Source organism: Salvelinus sp. IW2-2015, unplaced genomic scaffold (genome assembly GCF_002910315.2).
Source record: "Salvelinus sp. IW2-2015 unplaced genomic scaffold, ASM291031v2 Un_scaffold1749, whole genome shotgun sequence".
Classification (NCBI taxonomy): Eukaryota; Metazoa; Chordata; class Actinopteri; order Salmoniformes; family Salmonidae; genus Salvelinus; species Salvelinus sp. IW2-2015.
The window spans coordinates 260,431-271,120 of record NW_019943131.1 but is presented as its reverse complement, the minus strand read 5'-3'; positions in this window follow the sequence as shown (position 1 = coordinate 271,120).

The following is a 10,690-nucleotide window of genomic DNA, read 5'->3' as shown; positions in this document are numbered from 1 at the left end:
GTAAGTAGTGTGGCTCAAATAGCATCTCATTAGTGTGCAAGATCTTGGAATGCAGCTGTACACGTGATGGAAGAATGCACTGTACACGTGATGGAAGAATGCACTGTGCATGTGATGGAAGAATTGCACTGTGCATGCAGAAGGTTGCAATTCCATTGAATTGGGGCTAGTTTAACCAAAAATATGCCACAAGACCTAGAATTGCCTTATGTGTATCCCACAAAAAAAGGTCACTGTTAGAGCTAGCTTTTTTGATGAATTAACATAATTCCCCAAATTCCCGGGCTTAACTTCCCATGGAAAATTTCTGGAAAATTTTCCGGAAAGTTTCTGACCCTTTGCACCCTAAGACCCTAGAAGGTCTAGGGTGCGCTGGGTGTATTTATGTGGCTGGGTGAACCTAGTTGGTCCTCAGACAGAAGGTCTAGGGGCGCTGGGTGTATTATTAGTGGCTAGGTGAACCTAGTTGGTCCTCAGACAGAAAGGTCTAGGGGGCGCTGGGTGTATATTATGTCTGGGTGACCTAGTTGGTCCTCAGAAGAAGGTCTAGGGGGCGCTGGGTGTATTATTATGTGGCTAGGTGAACCTAGTTGGCCTCAGACAGAAGGTCTAGGGTGCGCTGGTGTATTATTATGTGGCTAGGTGAACCTAGTTGGTCCTCAGACAGAAGGTCTAGGGGGTGCTGGGTATATTATTATGTGGGCTGGGGTGAACCTAGTTGGTCCTCAGACAGAAGGTCTAGGGTGCGCTGGGTGTATTATTATGTGGCTAGGTGAACCGTGGAGATGGGATCCTGAAGTGGATCATTAGAGATCGCACCTCTAGGGCGGTCGCGGTGACTGTATTACTGCCACACCGGCGGTCATGTCGGCAGAACAGATCCACATGACCGTTTAGTCACAGTAATTAGGCTTCTCCAAGCTCTGATTGCCTGCATCCTGGTCATTAGTAGTCTACCAAACTTGCTAACTGCCTGGTGACTCAGCACTCTTCTGTCGCTCTAATCGCTCTGACATCAATGTAAATGGATTGTGTCCTCTAATCGCTCCTGACATCAAATGTAAATGGGTTTGTCCCTCTAATCGCTCTGACTCAATGTAAATGGGTTTGTCCTCTAATCACTGCTGACATCATGAATGGATTTTGTCCTCTCTAATCGCTCTGACATCAAAATGTAAATGGGTTTGTCCCTCTAATCACTCTGACATCAATGTAAATGGATTTGTCCCTCTAATGCTCTGACATCAATGTAAATGGGTTTGTTCCCTCTAATCGTCTGACATCAATGTAAATGGGTTTGTCCTCTAATCACTCTGACATCAATGTAAATGGATTTGTCCTCTAATCGCTCTGAACATCAATGTAAATGGGATTTGTCCCTCTAATCGCTCTGAATCAATGTAAATGGATTTGTCCCTCTAATGCGCTCTGACATCAATGTAAATGGGTTTGTCCCTCTAATCGCTCTGACATCAATGTAAATGGGTTTGTCCCTCTAATCGCTCTGACATCAATGTAAATGGGTTTGTCCCTCTAATCGTCTGACATCAATGTAAATGGGTTTGTCCCTCTAATCGCTCTGACATCAATGTAAATGGGTTTTGTCCTCTAATCGCTCTGACATCAATGTAAATGGGTTTGTCCCTCTAATCGCTCTGACATAATGTAAATGGGTTTGTCCCTCTAATCACTCTGACATCAAATGTAAATGGATTTGTCCCTCTAATCGCTCTGACATCAATGTAAATGGGTTTGTCCCTCTTAATCGCTCTGACATCAATGTAAATGGGTTTGTCCCCTCTAATCACTCTGACATCAATGTAATGGATTTGTCCCTCTAATCGCTCTGACATCAATGTAAATGATTTGTGCCCGCTCTAATCGCTCTGACAATCAATGTAAATGGATTTGTCCCTCTAATCGCTCTGACATCAAATGTAAATGGGTTGTGTCCCTCTAATCGCTCTGACATCAATAGTAAATGGGTTTGTCCTCTAATCGCTCTGACATCAATGTAATGGGTTTGTCCTCTAATCGGCTCTACATCAATGTAAATGGGTTGTCCCTTAATCGCTCTGACATCATGTAAATGGTTTGTCACCTCTAATCGCTCTGACATCAATGTAAATGGGTTTGTCCGCTCTAATCGCTCTGACATCAATGTAAATGGGTTTTGTCCCTCTAATCGCTCTGACATCAATGTAAATGGATTTGTCCCTCTAATCGCTTCTGACATTAAAATGTAAATGGTTTGTCCCTCTAATCACTTGAACACATGTAAATGGTTTGTCCTCTAATCGCTCTGACTCAATGTAAATGGGTTTGTCCTCTAATCGCTCTGACATCATGTACATGGTTGTCCCTTAATCGCTCTGACATCAAATGTAATGGGTTTGTCCCTCTAATCCGCTCTGACATCAATGTAAATGGGTTTGTCCCTCTAATCGCTCTGACATCAATGTAAATGGTTTGTCCCTCTAATCGCTCTGACACAAATGTAAATGGTTGTCCCTCTAATCGCTCTGACATCAATGTAAATGGGTTTGTCCCTCTAATCCACTCATGACATGCAATGTAAAAATGGGTTTGTCCCTCTAATCGCTCTGACATCAATGTAAATGGGTTTGTCCCTCTAATCGCTCTGACATCAATGTAAATGGGTTTTCCCTCTAATCGCTCTGACATCAATGTAATGGGGTTTGTCCCTCTAATCGCTCTGACAATCGAATAGTAAATGGGTTTGTCCCTCTAATCGCTCTGACATCAATGTAAATGGTTTGAAAAGCCGAACACTTCATGAGAGCCCATGAACTCATGTGCATAGATGCCATTTCCCCGCTGCCCCTGTTTCCAGACAGGTGCATGTAATGGTCCTTACTAAGTCAAAACAAATTGTCACACATATATATTTAGTAATGTGAAGACAGATTAAATCAAGAATGCTGATGGGTGGCAGATTAGCTATCAACTTATGGAATATTATATTATCACTTGTGAATGATGCCCAGAAAAGAAACAATGGCTTTTTTGTGACTTGTTCGAATCATAGTCGGCACACCACATGTAAGCCTAGCCATCACGGCTACAGTATATGTTTAATAAGGTTTGCATCACAACTAAAGTGGCCAAAAACTTAATAAAATAAGCACTGAATCATTACAAGGGTGTAGAGCCTAACTGGCAGATATAACACAGCGGCGGGGAGTTTCAACTTTGGGAAGATAAAAAGCACCTTTATAACCAAAGCATTACTGAGAAACATTTGCGCTTCTAGCCTACTTGCCATGTGTCATTGCTGCGCTTATATGTGAGAAATAGCCTATAGTTATATCCCACATTACTGCACTCATAATGTGAAAAAATAGCCTAATAGTTTATCAACATTACTGCCTCATAATGTGAAAAATAGCCTAAGAGTTTTCAACATTACTGCACTCATAATGTGAAAATAGCCTAAAGAGTTTATCAACATTACTGCACTCATAATGTGAAAAAATAGCCTAATAGTTTATCCGCATACTGCACCTCATAATGTGAAAAATACGCCTAATAGTTTATCAAACATTACTGCACTCATAATGTGAAAAATAGCCTAAGAGTTTATCAACATTACGTGCACTCATGAATGTGAAAAATAGCCTAATAGTTTATCAGCATTACTGCACTCATAATGTGAAAATAGCCTAATAGTTTATCAACATTACTGCACTCATAATGTGAAAAATAGCCTAATAGTTTATCAACATTACTGCACTCATAATGTGAAAATAGCCTAATAGTTTATCAACGATTACTGCACTCATAATGTGAAAAATAGCCTAATAGTTTATTCAATATTACTGCATCTCCATAATGTGAAAATAGCCTAATAGTTTATCACATTTTAAACTAAACGTTCTGATCTGTTTGCATCAGTTTCATTGTGTAAAAACTTTTGATGCTGGTGGTTGTATTCATTTGGGATCTATCGCATCCCACACTCTGTCCCAGATACTGTTTTGAATATTTATTTCTCGCAGTAGAATATAATAGGTCGATTTGTACAATGGGGATAGAGATTGACATAGCTAGTGCTTTTGTGTTCGTTAGGCCTACTCATCTTGTTGGCTGACGAAAAAATATCTTCAATATGCACCTCGGAATTGGATAAGGACAACGGTGCATTTGCGTCCCGAGTGTGTCCGTCTTCACTTGTAGCCTGTGAGAAGGACGGATCACGTGATGGAGAGCCGTGTGAGTGAGAGGAGCTTCGTTGCAGAGAAATCCAGGGAGAAGGTCAAACGCAGCACTCTGGGCCGCAAAAGGCATGGATTTATTAGGGTGGCGTTACGGCCAGCAAAGGGGATGTCGCAGTGAAATTCGAGCATTATCAAGTGCTTGTCAAATTGTGAATGAGAGACTATGAGTGTGTACAGCCGGCGCAAAAAACAAAGCAGAGCTCATGCCTTTCAAGCGACTTTTTCAACTCCTCATTACTCATCACAACAGCCCAACGTTTGTAGAAATCTGAAGATACATTAATAGAATTGAACATATAGAGAAGTACCTGTTTCTTTTTTAAACGGCTCACACAACAGCTGCTGTGCCACTGCCTCAAATCATTTGGAGAACATATCCTTTCTATTTTATTCAGCGTTGTTCAACCTGTATTCTTATACTATAAAATAATGTAAAATAATACCACAGATTATATGCAGATCTTGTCTTCTGAATGAAACTAGTGTTGCCCACAGCCATTTGCATAGCCAGATCAAGACCTACATAAGGACAACTCAGAGTATGTTATTCTGTTCTTCTGAAATAGACTACATTTTCTTCATATCATGCTTCTTTAGACCTGTCTAAAATAAATCATTGGATTTATTGTGAAGGTGTAGACTATATTACATGGATTTATTTTCCTTTTTTAAATGGCTTGTAAGCTAAATGTGGAAGCCAGGAGATGCTAAATGTGTTTTATGTTAATTAACGGTCAATTACCATTAGACCGACAGTTATTTGCTTGACAATCACCGGCTGATGAAATGCGACCGCCACAGCATTACTCAGTATTAGGAAGGTGTTTTCCTAATGTTTTGTGTTCTCAGTGTATAAGTGCTGTTCTAGCCCTCTACTGAAACTGTCCCTCACTGGTCAGTGTTCAACTGACATCTCTTTCTGTCTCTACTTCCCCACCACCCCCTCTCTCCTCCCTCTCTCCCTCCCTCTCGTCCTTCAGCTGCGGATAGTAATACCACACAGGCTCAGTGTTGGCGGGGTGGTTGGGGTGAGGATGCCCAGGTACTGTTGTTTGGCACTCTTCCCTCTCTCCAGGCTGCTGAAAGACGATATCTCTTTCTCTTTCGTCCCTCGTTCCCGGTTGGAGCTTCCTGATAATTTTCCTAAGGATATCCCGGGAACATGCTACTTCCTGGAGGGGGGGACTTCCCATAGCCACGCCTCCCTGACCAGCTCTCGCTCCGCCCCCCCAGCTCCCCTGAGGAAAGTGTCCTACAGCATCGGCACCATGTTCCTGCGAGAGACCAGTCTATAGGCTCCCAATACACACAGTCATCAACATACACACACAACCCTACAGCCATGTTTAAATGGGAGACAATACCCTCCTACTCCAAACCAGGACTCAGTCCTCTTAACAACCCCCTCGCTTGTCCATCTAGAAACAGACACTCCTCGCTGCACCAACTACAACCTGTTGTTACCAAGGGCAACCACCCTTTACCCTCCAACCCCACCACGAATCAGACTGAAGGTTGAGAGAAGAGAGAGAAGAGGAGGAGTGAAAACAACAAGAACAACAGAGACAATAATAGAATCATCTAGCGACTCCAAAACTAAAGCCTTCTGCTTGTAGAACACAGCGTACTGTAACCATGGATACCACAGCTGGCTGTCATCTTGGGCATGGCAGGTACTATGTTATTATCAACAGCGCTCACAACTCAGTGCCTTCCTCACTAGAACACTACATACATACACACCATGTGAGYTGTCTGAACACACGGGGAAATGGAACGAGGTCTGCAGCTCTGATGCTYCCCACAGTGATGTGTGTGACTCTCCCAAATCAATCACTGTGGGAAGCCCAGGTTGTTTTGGTCCAGCTAGCAGCTGAATCACTGAGATGTTCGGACATTTTCTCTTTCAGTTAGCTGAATGCATCCGTTTGTCAACACTACACCATGGACAAGTAGCACATAAATACATCCATCCACCCCCCTCCCCTCCATCCATCCATCCTCCGGAGGGGGATTGACAGGCGCACTTTCCGAATCTTTGGGGATCTCGGATCGATACGACAAGAGAGGTTGAAACGACGACTGGTAATAGGGGTTGCAGCAATGTGGTGGAGTGGGTAGTTTTAAGAAAGAGAGGGTCCAGATTGGGTCTAGCCCAGCTGATTTGGTAAGTGGTCCAGTTTTGCAGCCTTTCAGACCATCTGCTACCTGGATTTGGGTGAAGGAGCAAAGCTTGGAGGCTCGGGCAAATAGCTGGCAGGGGGGTGGAGCCTGTTTGGCCGGGGTTGGGGTAAGGCCATGGAGGAAAGCATGGCCAGCCGTAGAGAAATGTATTGAAACCTCTCTCAGATTATAATGGAATTATCAATAAAACGCGTACATTAATCTCTAAGATATTTGAGTGTCCATAGAACCTACATTATCCATACAGATATCTTGATGTTGTCACTATAATCCTAACATTATCTCTTGAATCACTCTAATGTCGTATAACCTACATTATCCATAAGATATTCCGAGTGTTATATAACCTACATTATCTCTCAGATATTTATTGTCATATAATCTAATTATCTCTAGATATCTGAGTGTCATATACCATACATTATACTCTAGAATATCTGAGTGTCATATAACCTACATTATCTCTAGATCGTCTGAGTGTCCATACTACCTAGCATTATCTCTAGATATCTGAGTGTCATAGTAAACCTACAGTATCTCTAGATATTTGAATTGTCATATAATCTACATTAATCTCAGATATCTGAGTGTCCATATAACCTACACTTATCTCTAGATAATCCTGATAGTGAGGTCATCATTAACCTACATTATCTCTAGATATCTCTGAGTGTCATATAACCTACAATAGTCTCTAGATACTCTGAGTCGCTCCAATATAACTCTACCAGGTATCTCCCTCTAGAATATTTGAATTGTCATATATCTACATTATCTCTAGATATCTGAGTGTCATATAACCCTACATTATCTTAGATATCTGAGTATCAATAACCGCTACATTAACTGCTAGATATCTGAGTGTCAATATAACTATACATTTATCTCTAGATATCTGAGTGTCATATAACCTACAGTCTTCTAGATATTTGATTCTGTCATATAATCTACATTATCTCTAGATATCTGAGTGTCATATAATCTACATTATCTCTAGATATCTGAGTGTCATATAACCTACCATTATCTCTAGATATCTGAGTGTCATATACCTAACATTATCTCTAGATATCTGAGTGTCATATAACCTACATTATCTCTAGATATCTGAGTGTCATATAACCTACATTATCTCTAGATATCTGAGTGCAAATATAAACCTACAGTATCTCTAGATATTTTGATTGTCATATAATCTACATTATCTCTAGATATCTGAGTGTCATATAACCTACATTATCTCTTAGATATCTGAGTATCATATAACCTACATTATCTCTAGATATCTGAGTGTCATATAACCTAGCATTATCTCTAGATACTGAGTGTCATATAACCTACAGTATCTCTAGATATTTAGATTGTCATATAATCTACATTATCGCTCAGATATTGATGTCATATACCTACTATCTCAGACTAGTGTGTTCATATAACCTACATTATCTCTAGATATCTGAGTTCAATAAGTACACACTTTTTCATCGGGTTAATCTATCTGAGTGTCATATAACCTACATAACTTCTAGATATTGGTGATTTCATATATCTACATTTGATATAGTATATCTGATGTGTCAATATAATCCTACATTATCTCTGATATCATGAGGTCATATAACTACATTATCTCTAGATACTGAGTGTCAATATAACACATTATCTCTGGAGAATTCTGACAGTGTAATATAAACCTACATTATCTCTAAGAATTATCATGAGTGCTTAACCTACATGAGAGGCTCATACAATATCTGAGTGTCATATAACCTACATTATCCATACAGACATACTAGTACATTCGGAAATTTATCAGACTCATTGACTTTTCCACATTTTGTTACATTACATCCTCCTATTCTAAAGTTGATTAAAAACAAATCTCATCAATCTACACACAATACCCCATAATGAAAAAGCTAAAAACTGGTATTTATTTATTGTTGCAAATTTATTAAAAAAATTAACTTAAATATCACATTTACATAAGTATTCAGTAACAAAATGTGGAGTGGTCTGAATACTTTCCGTATGCACTGTATGAGTGCTCAAGTTCTTTCCCAGGACAGTCGCTCGCAGACCATAAAGTAAAAAAGTAGAAATGGTTTATTTTACTGTCACTTACTGTTAAGACCCTGTTTGTTCCTCTTTTTACAGGCTTGCAGTGTCTTGTACACCTTGTTCTAACTCTGCTGCCACGCGGCCATAGCAGACACTGTCTCCTCCTCTCTAGATGCTGCCAGAAATAAAGACAGATCTCCACACGGGAGTCGTCATCCAGACCACAGTTACACACACACACGTCACACACAGTCAGTCACACACAGTCAGTGGTAAATCATGGTAATACCAGTGACATTGCTGTCACTCACTGTAAATCAGGACCTGCTTCATTTTGCTGTGGACAGCCCCGGTGCTGTAAAAACAAGCACAACCTTTGTTCACGCGGTGCTCGATGTGCGTGTGTGTGTGATGGGGGTGAGGGGATCCCATTGTAATCCTCCACATATGCTCAGAGCGTCCAGTAACACACACACACAATATTAATATATATTAGTCTTTAATCTTATAACTCTGGACCCCATCAGTAAGCATTTCACGTTAGTCTACACCTGTTGTCTACGAAGCATGTGACACATAACATTTGAATTTGATTTGGCACACACTCCAAATACCCCAGTGCTAGCCTCTTTAGTGACAGTATTGGGTGTGAAATATTTAACCTCACCCAAGCATTAGTGTAATGGACTACTATCTGCATATAGCAGGACGAAGGAAGGCAGGGAGATAGAAAGCAGAAAATGGAAAAGATGAGATGGGAGAGGAATGAGACAACATAATAGGGGGGGAGAGAGAGAGGGATGGGGGACAGAGAGAGAATACAATTGAATTGAATTGAGAGGGAGGGAGAGAGAGCGGAGAGAGAGAGGAGAAGAGGAGGGGGGACAGAGAGGGGGGAGAGAAGGGAGCGAGTGAGAGGCGCGGGACACAGAGAGAGAGAGAGGGGGGGGGGAGGGAGAGGGGGGAGATAGAAAGGGGTGGCAGAGAGGGGGAGAAAAGGGGGGAGAGGAGGGGGCGAGAAGGAAATGGGGAGAGGGGGGGGTGAGAGAGAGGGGGAGAGAAGGGGGTGGAGACATTCCCTATCTCTCCTTCAGTGAAACACACAAAGTGGGAGAATTCTGGGAACATCTCCACGTAAGGAATGTGAGAAGGAAATATCTGTCCACAAAAAGAGAGAGAATTACAATCTGTCATTCCTTTGTCCTCAGCGGTTCTACAGTCATCCAGCTCATAGATTAGACACACGGCCTCCCTAGCCCAAACGCATGAGGAGGGGGGGAGGGGCTCTGTTCACAAACACAAACAGAGACCCACACCAAAGAGCACCCAAGGCAACAGAAACACCATATAGATCCAAAACAAATTCGATAAGAAAACAAAAGAATAAATTACTTGAACACATTGGAAAGAATTAACAAAAAAAATACCTGTGCACTGTAACTGATAAACACTTAATGAAAGCTTTGACTATGTTACAGACTCAGTGAGCATAGCCTTGCTATTGAGAAAGGTCACTGCTGTGTGAACTGCACCTGACGTCGACTCTGGAAGGAGATAAGCATCAGCGGACCTAGGTCCTAGGGATAGCGATTGAGTGCTGCGCACGGCGTTTGATCTTGTAGGTTCGAGCAGGCCCGCTAGTTTAATAAGAAATCACAGGAGAAACCCCCACAGAAGCTGACGAGGGTAGGTTTGTGTCGTGAACTGTCTTTGATTTGATTCAAGATCTGGAAAGCTATCATATCATAATTACGGTTTTAGGCACCCCTCCTTGGATGAATCCGAAGTAATGTGATGGCGCATTGGGTGTTGTTTCACATTTTGCGGTCGATAGCGCTCTGATGTCAAAGATTTGGGAGAGTGTCGAGTGTGGGTCACGATTTCTTTGCAGCGTTCTAATGACCCTATCGCTGCAGGTCATAGGCTCTGGGTGGGAGCGATGTGGGGAGTCAGGCCAGCCCCAAGGATAACATCTGTTTAGGAGAATAAAAACCCACATTTGCCAGGTGTGAAAAGACCAGCACTTCGACTACGAAGGCCGTTGGAAGCGGCATCGAGCTTAGTGAACACGATGCTGGATGGTGATAACAAGGTCGTGGATCATTGTTGCAGGGTGGTGATATCTAAATTCGGTCCTGAGTGGGGTTTTGTTTCTTTTTTTTTATGTCACCTTTTTCTTTTTTTTTTTTTTTTTTTTTCATTTTTTT